Below are 19,632 nucleotides of genomic sequence, written 5' to 3' on the forward strand. Positions count from 1 at the left end.
AATAAATTATTAAACTTACCCCACTAATTTCATAAAGTTTGTCATGAATAGTCCAAAATGCCCCTTTAAAACTTTTAGCAGAATTCCGACCCAGTTGGGGTTACGCAACCTGTGACGGTCCATTGTGTCTATGATGGTCCGTCCTGCAGGTCCGTCACAAAGTTCAGAGAGTTAAATTCAGTAAAGGGTTTGTGACGGTCCGTCGTACCTACGACGTTCCGTCCTGCAGTTCCGTCGTGAAGTTCACAGAGTCGATCTCAGTACTCAGATTTTCAGAGTTGAAGTATTTTGGAACGAAGACCTCGACGGTCCGTCGTGGCCATGGCGGTCCGTCGCCTGATCCGTCGACCCAGTCAGTTATTTTCAAAATAATTTTTACTGCTCTAACCTACTAAACAGGTTGTTACAGTAACATGACAGTCCAAGAGTGTGGACTCAAGTTTAACCAACTCTCCAGGTATGCTCCTCACATGGTTGTTGAATCCAGGGATCATATGAATAAGTTTTTGTATGGAGTGCCAGATTTGGTTGAAACTGAGTGCAGAAATGCGATGTTATTTAGAGATATTAACATTTATAGGAGTATGAATTATGCTCAGAAGTTTGAGGGTGAGAAGCTTAGGGAACAGGCTGAGGAAAATAGAAGGCTAGGACTGAAAACTATGAGTATTCTCAGCAGAAATCGAGTGATGGAAATCGTTCGCAGGGTCAGCAGAAGTTTTCGGCTCCATCCCCTTCATCAGCTAGTGTTCCATCCTCAAAGAACAGGTATGACAAGAAGGGTAAAGCACCAGGCTCTAAATCTCAGGGAAGTGTTTCAGCCACCAATTCTTACCCCACTTGCCCTACGTGTTTTATGAACCATCCGGGTGAGTGTTTTTGATGTGGTCAGTCTGGTCATAGGTGGACGAACTGTCCTTATAGACAGGGTAAAGGAGGTTGTAATGGTAGAGCTCAGTCTATGAATTCAGCAGCACCAGCAGGTCGCCCAACTCAGTAGGGAAACTCATCTGGTACAGGTGGCAATCAGTGCTACAACAAACTTTATGCTCTTCAGGCTCGCCAGGATCACGAAGGTTCCCTGATCTAGTCACTGGTACGTTACGAGTGTTCGACCTTGATGTTTATGAATTGTTAAATCAAGGGGCTACCCTTTCTTTTGTAACTCCTTATATAGCAGTCCAATTAAGTGTCAGTCCAGAAAATTTCTCAGAACCCTTCTCAGTCTCTACTATAGTCGATTACGCAGTTATAGGTAGATGGCTATACAAAAATTGCCCTGTCTGAGTCTTTAAGAAAGTCACCTCAATAGATAAAGTAGAGTTAGAAATGGTAGTCCTCGATGTCATTCTAGGAATGGATTGGTTACACTCATTTTATGCCTCAGTTGATTGTATAACTAGGATTGTTGGTTTTCAGTTTCAAGATGAACTAATCTTAGATTGAAAGGGTAGTAGCTTAGCGCCTATGGGTCGATTAATTTCATACCTTAAGGCCAAAAAGATGATCTCTATGGATTATGATATGAGTGTGAATTATCATCCTGCAAAGGCGAATGTATTAGCCGATGCTCTTAGTAGATTATCTATGGGTAATGTATCCCATGTTGAGGAACAAAGAAAGGAGCTACTGAAGGATGTTCAAAGGCTTTCTCGCTTGGGAGTTTGCCTAATTAGTATATCAGATAGCGGTGTAACAGTTCTGAATGGGGCAAAATCTTCTTTGGTAGTGGAGGTTAAGGAAAAGCAAGACAATGATCCGATCTTGCTTGAACTAATAGGTGCAGTCCACAATCAAAGAGTGGAGGTTTTCTCCCAAGGGGAGATGGTGTACTTTGCTACCAAGGTAGATTGTGTGTTCCTGATGTGGGCGAGTTGAGGTAGCATATTCTTGCAGAAGCTCATAACTCCAGGTATTCTATTCATCTAGGTGCCACTAAGATGTACCGCGATCTGCGGGAAGTCTATTGGTGGAATGGCATGAAGAGGGATATAGCAGACTTTGTGAGTAAGTGCCCTAATTGCCAGCAAGTCAAGGTAGAACATCGGAAACTACGAAGTATGACTCAAAAGATCGACATTCCTACTTGGAAGTGGGATATGATCAATATGGATTTTATCACAAGGTTACCACCTTGTACTCGCAGACAGCATGACTCCATTTGGGTGATAGTTGATAGGATGACTAAGTCTACTCGCTTTTTAGCTGTCAAGACTACAGATTCGGCGGAGGACTATGCCAATCTTTACCTTAATGAAATTGTGAGTTTACATGGGGTTCCTTTGTATATAATCTCAGAGGGAGGACCTCAATTTACCTCTCATTTCTGGAAGTCATTTCAAATAGGTCTTGGTACTCAAGTTTACCTTAGTACAACATTTCATCCACTGACAGATGGGTAGGCAGAGCATACCATTAAGACCTTAGAGGATATGTTGAGAGCTTGTGTGATAGATTTCAAAGGTAGTTGGGATGATCACGTTCCTCTTATTGAGTTTGCCTACAATAATAGCTACCATTCCAGTATTCACATAGCTCCTTATAATGCTTTATATAGGCGTAGATGTAGATCTCCTGTTGGTTGGTTTGAAGTAGCTAAAGAAGCTTTGATAGGGCCAGATTCAGTGCTCTATGCTATGGAGAAAGTGAAACTCATTAGAGATATACTTAAGACAGCCCAAAGTCGTCAGAAATCTTTTGCAGATGTAAGGAGAAGGGAACTACAGTTCCAAGTTGATGATTGGGTGTTTCTTAAAGTCTCACCTATGAAAGGGGTGATGAGATTTGAACAGAAAGGGAAGCTTAGTCCTAGATGTGTAGGCCCTTACAAGATCTTGAAAAGGGTTTGCAATGTTGCATATGAGTTAGAGTTGCCAGCAACATTAGCAGCAGTACATCTGGTCTTTCACATCTCACTCTTGAAGAAGTGTGTGGGTGATCCAGCCTATGTAGTGCCATTATAGAGTGTGGCGGTGAAAGATAGTCTTTCTTATGAGGATGTACAAGTTCAGATTCTTCACCGTCAGCTTAGAAGGTTGAGAAACAAAGAAGTCGCTTTAGTCAAGGTTTTGTGGAGGAGTCAGTACGTAGAGGGAGCTACTTGGGAAGCAGAAGCAGCCATAAAAGCAAAGTATCCTTACCTCTTTCCTTCCGATTCCACTCAAGATTGAGTTAACAGTTCCCCTTCAATTTACAGTCATTCATGCATGAATTAAGTTTCAGTCAGAAACTCATTTCTCAGTGTTTAGTAGTAGGGTATGCATCTCTCTCCCACTTCAGCTAGTTTAGTATTCATTTGAGGACGAATGTTCCCAAGGGGGAGATAATGTAACACCCCGTAGCCAAAACAAACTAAAAACTAGATTTTAAGGAAAAACAATCTTGAGGTTCTACCAATGGTGGCATCGACGGACCGTATCCTGAACCACGGTCCGTCGTGCACAACCGTCGATGGGATCAGAAACTCCCAAAAATTTCAGCCTAGAAAAAAAATTGGTTAAGTCTTGGATGACTGATGGACTTGTGGTCCGTAGGTCAGACGACGGTCCGTAGTCTGTGACTGTCAATCAAGACTCCCTCCAACCACTCCTTGAAAAGAGCTACAGATGACCAATACGGTCTGTAGGTGGAAAATTTGCAGACAATTAAGGGGAAATGCAGTTGGGTCAACTTCAAATGACCATAACTCATAGAAAAAACTGAATTAGGTCTCCCATGACCTACCCACAGATATATAAATTAATTATCTTTCCATATCCACCGACCTTGCTAAAATTAAACTTTTAAGTAATTATGCCCATTTTAGTAAAGTCCTGTCGAACAGGCCCTCATGATAGAACTAACGACGGGGCGTCGGGCAGACGGAGCGGCAGTCCTGGCCATCGTTTGGCCCGACAACAACTTTCCTCGGGGTCTTTTTGACCTTTCCCACTCCGTTTAGACCCTAAGTTGCGTCGTTTTGATCGTAAATCATCATATTTTAGTCAATTTAAGCCTATAAACATAATTAAAACATATCCAAGTCAAATCATTAAATCAAAACCTAGAAAATTAAAAGCAAGAGAGCAGAAAATGCTTAGGAACCATAGTTCAAGAACGCAACAAGCTCTAGCAGTTCCAGCCTCAAGGATTAATTATTTTATCGTGGATTTTATCCCCAGGTATGTGGGATTTATCTAGTGGGTTCCTTTAACCCATTGAGTCTCTAGTTTTCAGTCAGGTTCTTGATTCTCTTATCATGATTAAACCTAGGGTTTCTAGAACTTTGTTAGAATTTCATGAATTTGTTAAAAATATGTTCCAAATAAGATTATAATGTTAATATTCAGATTATCGCATGAATTTTAGAACAGTAGTTTTGTATTTCTTTAGTTCTTGAATTAAAAATGCTAGGTCAGATATTTCAAACACTTCAGATATGCATTCCTTAGTTATAAATGCATAATTACCCGATTAATTGTAGCATTCTAGGATTGCATGTTCAGTTTTGAGCTGCCATTTTATGCAGAATCTCAGACATAATCAGTTAATTTACAGAAATCATTAGGAGTAGCATAATACCGAGTTGGACTAGGGTTTAGCAAAACCAATAGTCCCCGATCTACTAGCCAAGTAGGTTGTAAGTCCCCTCTGTGGGCAATCAGTTTAATGATCACACCAACATGCCTTTATACCTTTGGCAGGGTATATTGGGTCCTCTTGATGTGTGTATACATCGGACTCCACATATAGCTCATATGGTTTTATTATCCGTTATTAGTAGCTCCAACAGATAAGTCAAACTCTCTGCACTGACCATTTGTTAGTATACTCAGTATTCAACTTCTGCATGTTATAAATTAGTCATTGCATTCAGTTCGCATAAAAATTAAGTATATCATGTTAAGATTATTATACTTGCTTTTGTACTTGTTCAGTTATGTTTTATTTTAGCTTATATCTATCCTACATGCTTAGTACCTTTCAAGTACTGAAGCATACATGCGCTACATCTTCTCATGATGTAGGTTCAGGTTCTCAGCATATAGATCACGCACAGATCAATTTCTCGATCTCCAAATAAGCATATTAAGTGGTGAGTCCTCATTCTTCGAGGACAAGAGTCATGAGTTTCTCTTCAGTAATTAGTCTTTTAGTTTAAGTTTTTGCTAGGTTTAGCTGGGGCTTATCCTAGTATTTCTAGTCCAGTTTGGAGGCTTATTTCAGACATAATTAGATTCAGCTTACTATTAAGTTAATATTCCTTTTGTATTGAACTCATTCTTTTCATATATTTCAGTTTTAGCATAAAGGTATTCCCCATCTTTTAATTATAATTTATGATTTAGCTTCCACAACAATTTATTATCTTTAATATGCTCATATTCATGACAGTAGGGTTAGCTTGGGATCACTTTTGGTCCTAGGTTCCGTGTCCCCGTCTTGGGGGTAGCTCTGGGCGTGACATTTATTATGCTTTACTACGCCCCATATTTATGCCAGAACATGGAAATCTATTCCCATATTTCATGGCAATCCAATCAAATATTATGCGAAAAAATAGAAATCCTACGAAATGATATGTAGGATTGTGTCAACCCGATCCAAGGTTTTGTCGGAACGTGGCAGTCTGATCTAAATTAGATATGTCAGAATATGGCAACCGATCCCAGACAAACACCACAATCACAATGACAAGTGTATCATCAAGATCATAAATTTAAAATATGATTTTATAGCAAAACATTCATCTATGTCATTTTCAACAAGTGTAATCAATATTGCAACATTCATACATATACAAGTATCACAATGAATAAATAAGAAGCATACATCACACAAACATAGAATCACCACAATCACCTACCTCGAAACACGCTTTAAACCCTAAGAAACTTGATCCTTTCCTTCCCGGATTTGTTTCTCTTGTTCTTGATCTACTAAAAATCATAATAACACGGGATTCAACAAATAATTGCTAATTACTTGAAATTATAACAATTATATGAACCCTAGATCAAACCCATCATCCCAACTAACCAATTTAGGATTGTCTCCCCTTTAGAATTCATAAGAAATCCCTTTCTCATTATTATTCACCCATTTTATTATGTTCTACGGATTGAAAAACGGATTCTGGGAGTGAACCTTTAGCCTTAAGAATGGTGAAAAAGGAGTAGAAATCGGTCGGGGTCTAACCTTAGCTCTAAAAGTCAAAAAGTGCGAAAGAAGGTTCTGTAGTGGTTTATAACAACATTGAGTCGTGTCCAGAACACCACAATGGCCCTCGTCCCACTATACCAGCGGCTGCAGAAAGACTCAAGTGTCCGCCAAAGCGGCTCTTTTGAGCGAGTGACCACTTCATCTTTCATCATAGATTTTTTGTTCCATTGCACCCGCAATAACACCCAATTCTCGCTGTAGCTTCCCCACCAGAGCGACAAAACTCCCGCCACGCTGGCACAAACTGAATAAGAGAGGTTTTTAAAGGATCTTATAACTTTTTTTGCAACACACTTGTAACCGACGACACTCAGAAAATACCCTTTATGCTAAGTTCAATTCACAGAGATGTACTCTCTCAAATTCAATCACGTAAAGTCGTACAGGCTCGTTAACGAGTTATCTAAATGCTCATTTAATCATAATCATAAATATTTCACCTTATTGCTACCAGATTTCTCTACACATTAATGACTCCGATTTCCTCAAAATCTGGACAAGGTTAGGAAAATCCAAATACTAATAAAAACATTTTCCAGCTCCAATTTTCCCTTGTTGGCATTTATACAATAACAGCAACATTTCATTACAGAAGTACCTAAAATCAAAAGATCGAATTTAAATATACAATAAAAACAAAGAAAAGAATTTTAAAAAGCTCACAGATTCAAGATCATGAAATAACAAATAAAAATTATTTATATATAAGCCAGACACATAGGAGATCAAAATAAATAAAGAATTATCATAGACATTATCCTATATAGAGAGACGGAAGAGCGAAAACTAACTCGAGTGCTTCTTTTTGTTCATTCCAACACACAAAAACATTCGACGTAATAATGCAAGGTGAAATTTAAAATAATTGAGGACCAACTAACCAGTTAAAACAATAATATTTATCAGCAATGACGACAAACTTAATCAACTATTCGATCCGAACACCACAAAATCGATTTTATAGCCCTATTAGAGTTCGTAAGACTTTTGTTTTAATTCTAGAGAGAGTTTTTGATAATTACTAATTGTAAGACTAAGTCTTTTTTTGATGGTTAAAGCCTATCCAAATGAGAATTAGGGCATCTCTTTATATAGTGGAGGAGAGGACATGTTATATATGGCAAGAAAATATTTAGGATCAATAACTTATTATTCTCCTTATTTAAAGAAAAACCCAAATCAGTAATATTATTTTATATTATTTTTGGTTCAATAAAATATTGTTTTACTAAAATATAACAAGTGAGAATCAATTCAACTTCAGTTAAGCGAATTTATGATCAATTAACACTAATAAATAAAATAATAAGCAAAATTTACCTTATCTAAGAGACACGAAATATGTCCGTATTAGCACAATGCCATAAAAATTACCTTAGTATCAATTAACCAATTTTAAGCAAGGACATAATAATTTTATATTATTATAAGTGAGAAGCTCCAAAATAAAAAGTTGAATTACCATTTTGTCTTTTTACTAAATTAAATATTTCTTAATCATGTAATTAAATACAAATAATTTTAATTACATAATGGCAACATTTTTAGTAATTAAATTATTATTTCGTTGATAAATGAGTACATTGATATTGTTTTTAATCTTAATCATAATTCTAATAAAGGAAGAATTTGAAAAGTTATGATAGATAAAGACAATATATGCATCATACTATCATATCATTCATATGTTATATTATTATTATTATTCTATTTTTTTATTATCAGTTATCATCATATCATATTATATAATTTTTAGTATATTTTATATTATAAGTGGGATGATTCTTACTCTAAAGTTGAATTTAGAAAAGGTCTTTCATCTTTTTAATTATCATTATCATATCATTATAAATAATAATTAGTTATTATTCAAAAAATTTGAAACTGTTAAAGTTCAATTGAATTACTTTTTAAAATCTTCAAGAAATCACAATTTTAGTTGAAACTCTTTAACGCTTCAAGCAATCTTTACAAATAAGTATCATACACATCGTCTTCTAATGAAAATATTGTACGCTTTAATTTGGTTTAGAGAGCATAAAACTATTGTCATACAATTTTTTTCCAAGCCTTTCATTACTGATGGATTTCATTTTCTGCTATCATTAAAATTATATTCTTAAATTGATGTTTAAATGATTGATATCTTACATGAAAATATAGTGCTAAAATTTTGTTTTATGAACTTATGATTTAATTTTTTTCTCAGGTATAAACCAGAGGTGATTCTTTTGCAGGCCATTGATTAAAACTTATATTAGAAATTGCGCCAATACAAATGAGTTATGCGACATATCTCTCCAAAATTTTTTTATTTTTTTGCATGATTATTTTATTAAATTTGATATACATACGATTATTGTATTTTTAATTAGATTTTAATTATGTGTCATTTATAAAGTAGAGTCTTCTTGATAACATTACTTAGAAACAATGGCTTATTGAAATTTCTTTTTTTTTTCAATCTTCAAGATTTCGAGGTAAAAAGGATAACTAATGTTTCTCCCTCAACAACATAGAGCAGAAAAAAGATAGAAGATCTCTGAAGAAGAGATATTTTAACAAATGAGGTAATTTAATTTAATATGAAGGAGTACATAATAGTCAAATATGAATAATAATATAAGAGAAAAAAAGGAAAAAAAATTAAAATATGTTAAAAAGTATGAAACATAACCATAACAAAACTATTAGAATTTTTTCTTTATGCTACAAAGGAGAAAAACTACACTATGTCATTTGAATGTAATATGGAGACAACATATATACTTGTTACAAATACATATGATAATTCAAACTTTGTTAAATATTGAGAAGGTGTGTTATATGTGTATTGCCCTTTCTTAGAAAAGTAAAAAACTAATATATTTTAGGTTTCGACCTAATAACATAAAAACTAAATTATTTATCACATTAAAATTTGTTGTCCAAATTTGACAGGTTATCGGAATATCTAATAATTTTACATTTACATTTTACAATAAAAAAGTCATTTATATATGTTGATTGTTCATTTATTTCATTTATATTTTTTCATTAAATCATTTTTCAAATTCTTCAAATGCTGATTTTAATAGATTTTGTTAAAAAAATATTTTTGTTTAATGTGATTCTAATATAACTTCTACCATATATAATATTTTTGTGGGACTCATGTGCACAAAACGTGTCCAGGACTATTTATATTAAAGGAAGAAAACACAAGTCGAGAAGTATTCACACATTCTTAATATAATATACTCACAACAATAAAAGAGAAATATATCGTCGAGGATCATCTAAACTCAATTGTAGCAATCCCAATTATTATAAAAAATTATTACCACTATTACAAGTAAAATTCCTCATTAAAGGGAATAAATGACATTATGGGAGGTAAAGAATAGGGACATCTAAAGATAATCAGAGATTTATTAACAAAACTTATCAATTTTAACCAAGAATCGACAATCAAGGTATTGTCAAAAATACTAGAGCAAACTCTCACACAATATTCTTGGTAATCAGACTATGAGGTAAGTAATAAGGAGCGTCAAGGACATGAATGAGACAATAATTCAACCGTCAATAACACATAAATATTTTGTAAAATCTAAAAGTAATAACTAGTTGTTCAAATTTATGACTAAGAGAACTTCTACACCAAACATTCATAGAACTTTAGCATATTACAGATAAGAAGAATAAATTGCTAAGATGAGATAATGATTTTAAAAGAAATGTACACAGAAGGATCGGTTAAATATCCTTCTTTTGACAAGTTTGAATCTTTCAAAAGATTCGCGAAAGATTCACCTTGTTCACTGGTTCAGAGCTTATGTACGAAAATGAGAGAGGGGAGAGGAGGCAAGCGACTGGGCGCCGTTGCTGGCGCCGGTTGGTTGCACGCTTCGCCGGAGCACACAGGCCGGAGATTTCCTTGTCAATGTTGTTCTTCGCCGTCTTGCTGCTTATTTTGTGTCGGAGATGGCTGCTGTTGTTCGTGTTCTTGTTTCGCATGCTAGTGGCGTTGTTTTTTTCGGGCTGGAGCTCCTGGCGGTCCTGCCATCAGCAGAGTCGCTTGGTTTCTGCTCTTTCGTTACTTCTACTGCCGTTTGCTTTTATTTTCCACAACGGAGAGAGGAGAGGAGAGAAACAGAGGCACTCAGCGGCTACTGGACTCGCCGGAGCTGTTGTTTTACTCGCCTTGCTGCTGCCCATCCCCAGAAATAGAGAGAAGGGAGGAGATAGGATAAGAGGCGAAGGGGAGAGAGTGTAACAACCCTAAAAAAATGAATATGCTATATAATGCTTAATGTGTCTAGAATGCCTACGATTAGACCGGGTTCACACGGATTGATGCGCGTAGAAACAGACCTCTGAACTCTTGCTAAAGCCAATCCAACTAACTTGGGGAGTTAGTTGACATATAAAAGGTTGGGTCCAACCATGTAAGGCTCTCGAATACGAATATTTATTTGAAGGAGTCTTTACCGGACTTAAAAATAAAAAATCTTAGGTTTTGAGGGTCTAGGGGTAAAATGGTCTTTTCCAAGACCAAGGGTAGTATGGTAATTACCCCAAACATATAATTAGTTATTTAATTAATAAGGTGGAGGGTCATTTAGTGGAGAGAGAATCAAAAATTGGCTCTTGAAGTGAATTCTTGCTCCACCCGAGGTCGAACCTAGGTGGAAACAATGAATTAAATTAATGTTAATTTAAGTTGGTAAATTAATGTAATTATTTTATATTAATTATTTAATAGCTTATTTAAAATAAAAGGAAATCAGATTTTTAATAATTAAATAAAAACCTTGTTTGACTAAATCCTAAACTGGACTCCTAATCCTACGAGAACTCTTCTCTCCCACGCTCATCTATCTCTATCACGTCTCTATCACTCTCACTCACGATTCTCTCTGACAAATAACATCAAAATAATGGTAGGTAAGCCAAAGTTCTTCAAACTTGAAGAACTCACAACAAATATATAAGAAAACAAATTTAATAAATAACGTAGGCAAAGAGAAGTTTGTCCGTCGAGTTGGTGTTGGCTTTAAGGGGATTTGGACGTGATTTTTGTAGAAGATTTTGGGAATCAAGTCGAGGTTTGAACTTCATAAAAGGTATGTGTTTTCTTACTCTTGGTCCCTTTCCCAAGAGACCCTTAAGGCTCAGATGAATCTAATCGAAAACTAGGGTTGTTCCAGTTTTTGTCGAACTCCTTGTCCCTAGTATCCCTTTGATCTCAATGTGAAATAGGTCATGTTGTTGGTATGTTTACTAGTAGTTTAAGTATGAAGTTTGATTTTCTTGATAATGTGTTTGGAATTGTAAGCATGTTAAGTTATGTCAACCGAAAGTATGTGAAATTATTTTTATGGTTGAATTTTATGTGCGAATGTTTGTGTAAATCATGAGGTGTAAAATTGTTGTAATGTTGCTGGATAAAATGTTAATTATTGGCTGAATATAATTATAAAAAGATTACACTTAAAGATGCACCAAATGATCCACGAAATGCCATAAGAATTAACGTATGAATGACGATAAAAAAGCTGAAAATAGTTAACAAGTTTACATCATTTTGTAGGTTTGGTTCGGCCAAAAAAAAATGGTACAAAATGCAACGAAAAAATGAATGTAAAATAAGTGAGGTCACTAAGGATTGAACCCAAGACATCAATACATTAAGATACAAAAAAATCAACAAAAGATAAAGAAAAAAATGGATTGTACGAGACTAAATTTCCATCCTGCTGGAAATTGCAGTCTCGGCCAACTTTAAAAAAAAATGAGCTTCATTTTTTTTAAATGTGAGGTCAATGTGGATTGAAACATGAACTCACTAAATGAATATTTCATAAAAAATTCGTGAGAAAAATCCAAGGAAAAATAGATTTGGTGAGTGGGGATTGAATCCACAACCTATTGCATTGATGAGAGAGTTAGGAGAAAAATAAAGGAGAAAGTAAATGTGAAGAGTGGGGATTGAACCCACAACCTCTATCATAGGTGAGAAAGTTAAGATATAAAATAAAAGAAAAATAATGAGCTTGTGAGGGATCGAACCCACAACCTCCATGACTTAAACAAAAAAGGAGAGGAGAAAAAGAAAGGATATATCATGAGGTTGATGGGGACTGAAATAAGGTCCCCCAAATTTAAAAAATGTGATTATAAATTTTAAAATAAAATTAAGTGTTGTCCAACGGATTCAAAATCGGGTTCCCTTGCCCAATTTTGTATTGACACATAAGTTAGACGTAAGTAAATATTTAATGAATGCTGCCTTTAAAGATCGAAATCAATATCTTGAAATATCTACAAGATGCATAAGTCCTGTACCACATAATCTTGGGTAAATACGAAACACTTAGACAAACTATGAATGAAGCCCCATGGCTTGTATGCATAGACTTATAAGTTTGGCATACATATAAAACTAAGTGAACCTAAGATGTATGTGATGAAATGATGAATCCCTAAAAGGGTTAAGTAAAAGTGTGAAATACATTAAATGGCCAAGCGCATTGGCGTATGATGAAATGAACAATAAAATGTTGAAATGAACAAAAAATGATGAAACGAACAATGAAATGATGAAACCCAAGAAGGGTTAAATAAGAGTGTGAAACACACTAAATGGCCAAGTCCATTAGCATATGATGAAATGAACATTCACATAAAATGGGTTGAGTATAATGAAGATCAAATGTGCTAATGTTAATGAATGTGGTGAAAACATGATATGATGCTAATGTAATAGATGAGAGCAATCTCAAATGAGCCAAAGGAAATGCTACCAAAACGTACTCACCTATGATAGTAAAAGTTAATGAAGAGACCAGTCTCTATGAACACTTTAATGAAAGTATTGATATTAACACGCTTAATACTAATGATGAGATGAGAAATCATCTATTTTGCTATAATGTCCTCATACTAGGAGCCAACTTCCATGACGTACCAGTTGAATGTAATGGAACTTTATACTGAGCACCGATAGACCAGCTATGAGTGGTGATGCCTTCTTTCAGGAAGGGCGGAGGTTCAGGTAACTCTAATGAGATGAGATTTTCCGGCATGCCGGGTATGGGTCTCCTTATATATCCTAGTACTCAAACCTATACCGCAAATATAGGGATCTGGGGGTTCAATTCCAATGTACGCTAGCATATTTTGGGTCACTTTGGCCGGTGATTCAACCTCTTTTTGGTGTGGGGTTTCATGACACATGATTTTATGATGCTCACATGATCTATGTCGGTTAAAGTTAAAGTTCCCCATGAATGAATGAGGCAGTCTCAAATGATGCACACAATGAAATGAATGATACCAAAGGTGGTAGGATAGGATAATGAAAAGATGAGGTAGACGTAAGTAATGACACTATATCATTCTTGATCATTGCACAGCGAACCCAATAAAAGTCTTAAACTACATCCTAGGTATAGCTGGTGTTTACACTAACCTATGAATGAAATGAAATAAACAATGTACGAATGAATGAAGCAGACTCTGTCTTTACTAAAGAAGGCTCCCTAGTTGATGTCCCATATGTTGAGCCCCCATTTTTGGGAAGTGTTGATGTCAAGTCAATGATTCAAAGGTCTCATGCAATATGAACGAATGATATGAAAATTTTTATGTCCTATATGCAATATGTTATGTGCTATGTGCAAGATGTTATGTGTTATGTGCAATATGATAAGTATGATGATGCATGTTACTCTCGTGGTATGTCTTTGCTAATCCAAATATTGAAATCTCACTAACTTTCCAAATCCCAATTTGATAAGTCCACTGACTTAACATTCCATAATCATGTTGTTAGGAAAGAGTTGTTCTTAATCATGCATGTACTTGATGTTGACTTTGAGGGGATCTGGACGTGATTCTTAGATAATATTTTGGGCATCAAGTCAAGGTTTTAACTTCATAAAAGGTATGGGTTTTCTTACTCTTGGTCCCTTTCCCAAGAGACTCTTAAGGCTCAGATGAATCTACTCGAAAACTAGGGTTGTTCTAGTTCTTGTCGAACTCCTTATACCTAGTATCCCTTTGATCTCAATGTGAAATAGGTTAGGTATCATGTTGTTGGTATTTTTTCTGGTGTTTTAAGTATGAAGTTTTATTTTCGTGATAATGTGTTCTTGATTATGTGTTTGGAATTGTAAGCATGTTAAGTTATGTCAACCGAAAGTATATGAAATTGTTTTTATGGTTGAATTTTATGTGCAAATGTTTGTGTAAATCATGAGGTGTAAAAGTGTTGTAATATTTCTGTATGAAAAGGTAATTCTTTGCAGAATATAATCATCAATATAATACACTTAAAGATGCACCAAATGATCCACGAAATGCCTAAAAAATTAACGTATGAAGGATGATAAAAAGAAGCTGAAAATAGTGAAAAATTTTCAAGCATTTTGTAGGTTGGGTTCAACCAAACAAAATGGTACAAAATGCAACGAAATGTGAATGTAAAATAAGTTAGATCATTAAGGATTGAACCCAAGACATCATTACATTAAGCTACAAAAAAAAATCAACAAAAGATTAAGACAAAAATGGATTGGAAGGGACTAAATTTCTAGCATGCTGGAATTTGTACTCTCGGCCAACTTTTAAAATAATGAGCTTCATTTAATTTTTTTTTTTAAAATGTGAGGTCATTGGCAATTAAAACCATGACCTCACTAAATGAAAATTTCATAAAAATTTCGTGATAAAAATCCAAGGAAAAATAGATGTGTTGAGTGGGGATTGAACCCACAACCTCTTGCATGGATGAGAGAGTTAGGAGAAAAATAAAGGAGAAAGTAAATATGGATAATGGAGATTTAACCCACAACGTCTTGAATAGGTGACAAAGTTAAGATATAAAATAAAAGAAAAATATGAGCTTGTGGGTAATTGAACCCACAACCTCCTTGACCTAAACGAAAAAGGATAGGAGAAAAAGAGAGGAAATATTATGGGGTTGATGGGGATCGAACTAGTGTCCCCCAAATCTTAAAAATGAGATTATCAAGTTTAAAATAAGATTAAGTGTTGTCCAAGGGATTCAAAATCCGGTTCCCATTCCCGATTCCGTATTGACACATAAGTCATATGTAAGTAAATATTTAATGAATGCTGCCTCTAAAGATTGAAATCAATATCTTGGCGTGTCTACAAGATTCATAACTCTTGTACCATATAATCTTGGGTATATATGAATTAGTTATACAAACTATGAATGAATCCCCATGGCTTGTATGTGTATACTCGTAACATTAGCATACGTTTAAAAGTAAGTGAACCTAAGATGTATGTGATGAAATAATGTAACCCTAAAAGGGTTAAGTAAGAGTGTGAAACACACTAAATGGCCAAGTGCATTTGCGTATGATGAAATGAACATTAAAATGAACAAAGAAATGATAAAATGAACATTGAAATGATGAAACCCTATAAGGGTTACGTAACAGTGTGAAACACACTAAATGGCCAAGTGCATTGGCATATGATGAAACCAACATTCATCGAAAATGGGGTGAGAAATTATGAAGATCAAATAAGCTAATGTTAATGAATGTGTTGACAACATTATATAAGGTTAATGTAAAAGATGAGAGTAATCTCAAATGAGCCTAAGTAAATGTTACCAAAACGTACTCACCTGTGAGAGTGTAAAGGTAATGAAGAGAGCAATCTCTATGAACACTCTAATGAAATTATTGGATTAACACACTCAATACTAATGATTAGATGATAAAACATCTATTAAACTATGATTTCCTCATACTAGAAGCTAGCTTCCATGATGTATGAGTTGAATGTAATAGAACTTTATACTAAGCACCGATAGACTAGCTATGAGCGGTGATGCCTTCTTTTGGTAAGGGCGGAGGTTCAGGTAACTCTCATGAGATGAGATTGTCCGGCATGCCTGGTATGGGTCTCCTTATATCTCCTACTCTTTGAACCTATACTGCCAATATAGGAATCTTGCGGTATTCAATTCCCAATGTACGCTAGCATGTTTTGGGTGACTTTGGTTGGTGATTCCACCTCTTTTTGGTGTGGGGTTTCATGAGACTTGATTTGATGATGTTCACATTATCTATGTCTGTTAAATTTAAAGTCCCCCATGAATGAATGAGGCAGTCTCAAATGATGCACATTATGAAATGAATGCTACCAAAGGTGTTAGGATAAGATAATCAAGAGGTGAGCTAGACTTAAGTAATGACACTAGGTCATTCTTGATCATTGCACATCGAACATGATGAAAGTCTTAAACTACATCCTAGTTATAGCTGGTGTTTACAATAGCCTATGAATAAAATGAAATGTAGTACGTACGAATGAATGAAGCATATTTTGTGTTTGCTAAAGAAGACTCCCTAGTTTAGGTCCCATATGCTGAGCCCCCATTTTTTGGAAGTCTTGATGTCAAGTCACTAATTCCAAGGTCTCATGGCATATGAACAAATTATATGAAAAATTGTTATGTGCTATATACAATATGTTATGTGCTATGTGCAAGATGTTATGTGCTGTGTGCAATATGCTTAGTATGATGATGCAAAAAGATGTTCTTAATCATGCATGTCCTTGGTGTGTGCTTGCATATACCCATACTTAGTACAACTGTGTACTAATCCCATACAACTCTAAAATTTCAGGTGCATGCATAGGTGGACGCTAGAGCTATAGGTTGACGCTGAAATTATCTGGACGTGGAGCATTCATCCGGACTTGGTAGACCGTCATGCTTTCGAGGATGCTTGCCCATTATATTCTAGATTAGTTATTGGATTGAGCTAGTGGAGTATGTTCCACTAGCGTTTCTTTCCGCTTTTGTTCAAATATTATATTTGTGCCATTTTGGCAAGTATACATTTAATTCTATATTAAACTATTTCTTTCATTTGGTGATCTTAATGTTAGATAGTTGATGGTGAACAATTATGAATCTAATAGAATGATTAGTATGCATGTTAAGAAACAAAAGGTTTCAAATTTTACGCTAAAATTAACCTAGACGAAGAAATAATGACGTAAGTAGGCTTGTCTGCAACATCTGAGATGTCAACGACGTCGGTCTCGTCTGGGGTCTAGACTCCGGTAGTGATAGAGAGAGAGTCGTTGCTGGAGAAGAAAGGTGGGATAGAGGGAGGCTAGATAGGGAGGAGAAGAGGAATAGAAAAATTTAATAGACAAGGTTTGGGTCTTTTGATATCAAAACAGAAAGAAATGATGGTTGAGTCTGAACCGTTAATTATTAAAGAGACGAGGGGATGAGATTCAGTATCAAAAGATGGATGCTCCAGATTATAAGATGAAAAAGCTCATAATGCAATTAAAATCAGCTAGAATTGGGACTTAAGAGTGGGTATAATTGAAATACCATTGGAATTGAATAGACTATAATTGAAGGATATTTGAATAGAATAGACTATGATTGAAAGGATTTTGAGGAAAATTAAAGAAATGATATCCAATTAAAATACTATATATATTATAATATTTTTTTATATGATTCAACTCACTTAAATTTTTAAACATTTTAGTTAAATAATTATTTTGAAATTTATTAATAATTCTAAAATATTTTAATAATGATATTTTTGAAGTATGCATACTAAAAAGTATATATTTTTGGAAAAAATCGACTAAGAGTTTAAAATAGAAATACGTTTTAAAAATAAGTATTTAATCGAATAGCCATTATGAAATAGTTAAAGGTCGGTTAGAATTAGATGTCAACAATCATACAAGAATGAAATAAACAAATAAATACAAAGTTTAATCAAAAATAATAATCAACCCCCAAACAGTTATGTTCTAAATAATCTTTTATAAAACATTAGAAAGAACGAAAAAGAAAATAAAAAATTCAAGATCGTGAAATGATAAAAACTTATTTATCAAAATAATCGTTTTCTTATTAGAAAAAGGAAACCCAAAAATTACAAAAAACACCATCAGTCTAACAAAGTAAGTTTTAAGATACCGACCACAGATGTAACATCTCATAACTCGATGTAGCTAGGAATAAGCTAAAAAACTAAAAATATTCGTTTTGAAAAGAAAAGGAGAAATCTTGAATTTTTTCTAAATATAAGAAATGAGTTTTGTCCATTTTAAAACGGCCATAACTTCTTGCTCAAGATGATTTAGAGGTAGTTCTTTAAATGGTTGGAAAGGCCTTGGAGAGATCTTTACAAAGCCGCGGAGTTTTCCCATTTTCGATATTGTGTGGGAGATATTCCTATCACATGTTGGGCTGTTAAAGTTCGGAAAGTCCAATTCTGGATCTATGTAAGGGCAAACTAGACTTTTCACCTTTATATTTTCTAATTCATTTTAACGGTTTTTAGGTGTAAAAATAATCCTTAATTCAACTTTGGAAAATCAATTTATGCTTAGGGATTGGGAGAAAAGAGGAGAGAAGAGGGAGAAGTGAGAAAAATCAAGAACACCAAGATCGTCGAGTTCATAATAACTTGTGGATTTCATCGGAGTGATCCCTAAAAAGGTATGTGAATCTTTCATAATTTTGGGTTCATTCACCCATGCGCAAAGCATGATTGATTCAACGTGATTTCATCTTAAAAAGATTGGATTTTGAATGTTCTTGAATGTTGTGCTTGAATTGTTCTTGTTGTTGAACATGAGCTGAGATTTAGTAGTTCTTTAATGATTTAGGTGTTGTTCATGAATTAATTATATTATATCCTTCTATATATGATAAGGATACATGAATATAAAGTGAACTTAAGGAAAAAAATCAAATTAAAAGGATTTAAGGTCAGAAAACGGGAGGAAAAATTCGGCTGATTTTTGCCTAAGGAAAATGTGATGCGACGTGCCACTGCACAAGGAGGGCTGGGGCGGCGTGCTAGATTGGTGCCTCAGTCAAGTGAGGCTGGCGCAGCCAAAATGTCATTTTCACCAATTTTCAATATTCCATCTGCTTATGTTTTTATAAAGTGTCAACTTTGTTTAAGACATAAGTTGAGTTCTTTTCAGTGTAAAGTGAAGTCTTTTCTTCAAAAATAGTATATGAGGACTAAGTATTCCAAAAGCAATATTAAAATGTTTTCACATTTTAGAGAATGTAAATTGATATTTCCAAGTAGCCTTAGGACAAGTTTTCAGAAAAGAACTATAGCTTTCTAAATGAAGCAAGTATGGAAACTAACATTTCTAAGATAGCCCTTGAGATAAGTATATATTTTGTGCACTAATCTTAAATAACATAACCAGTATGTTTTAAAAACATACGAGTCAGTATATTTTGGGAGTAGCATTGAGCAGCAATATGGGGAAGAGTTCAGACAACTCAATTCCCCCATAAACCATGTAACCACCATGGGTGGAAAATGGTCATACTTTTTTAGATGAATTCTTTGCATATTATACTAGTGGATCCATTAGGCAGTTCAAGTCTTA

The sequence above is a fragment of the Solanum pennellii genome, chromosome 1 (assembly GCF_001406875.1).
Source record: "Solanum pennellii chromosome 1, SPENNV200".
NCBI classification, from domain to species: Eukaryota; Viridiplantae; Streptophyta; class Magnoliopsida; order Solanales; family Solanaceae; genus Solanum; species Solanum pennellii.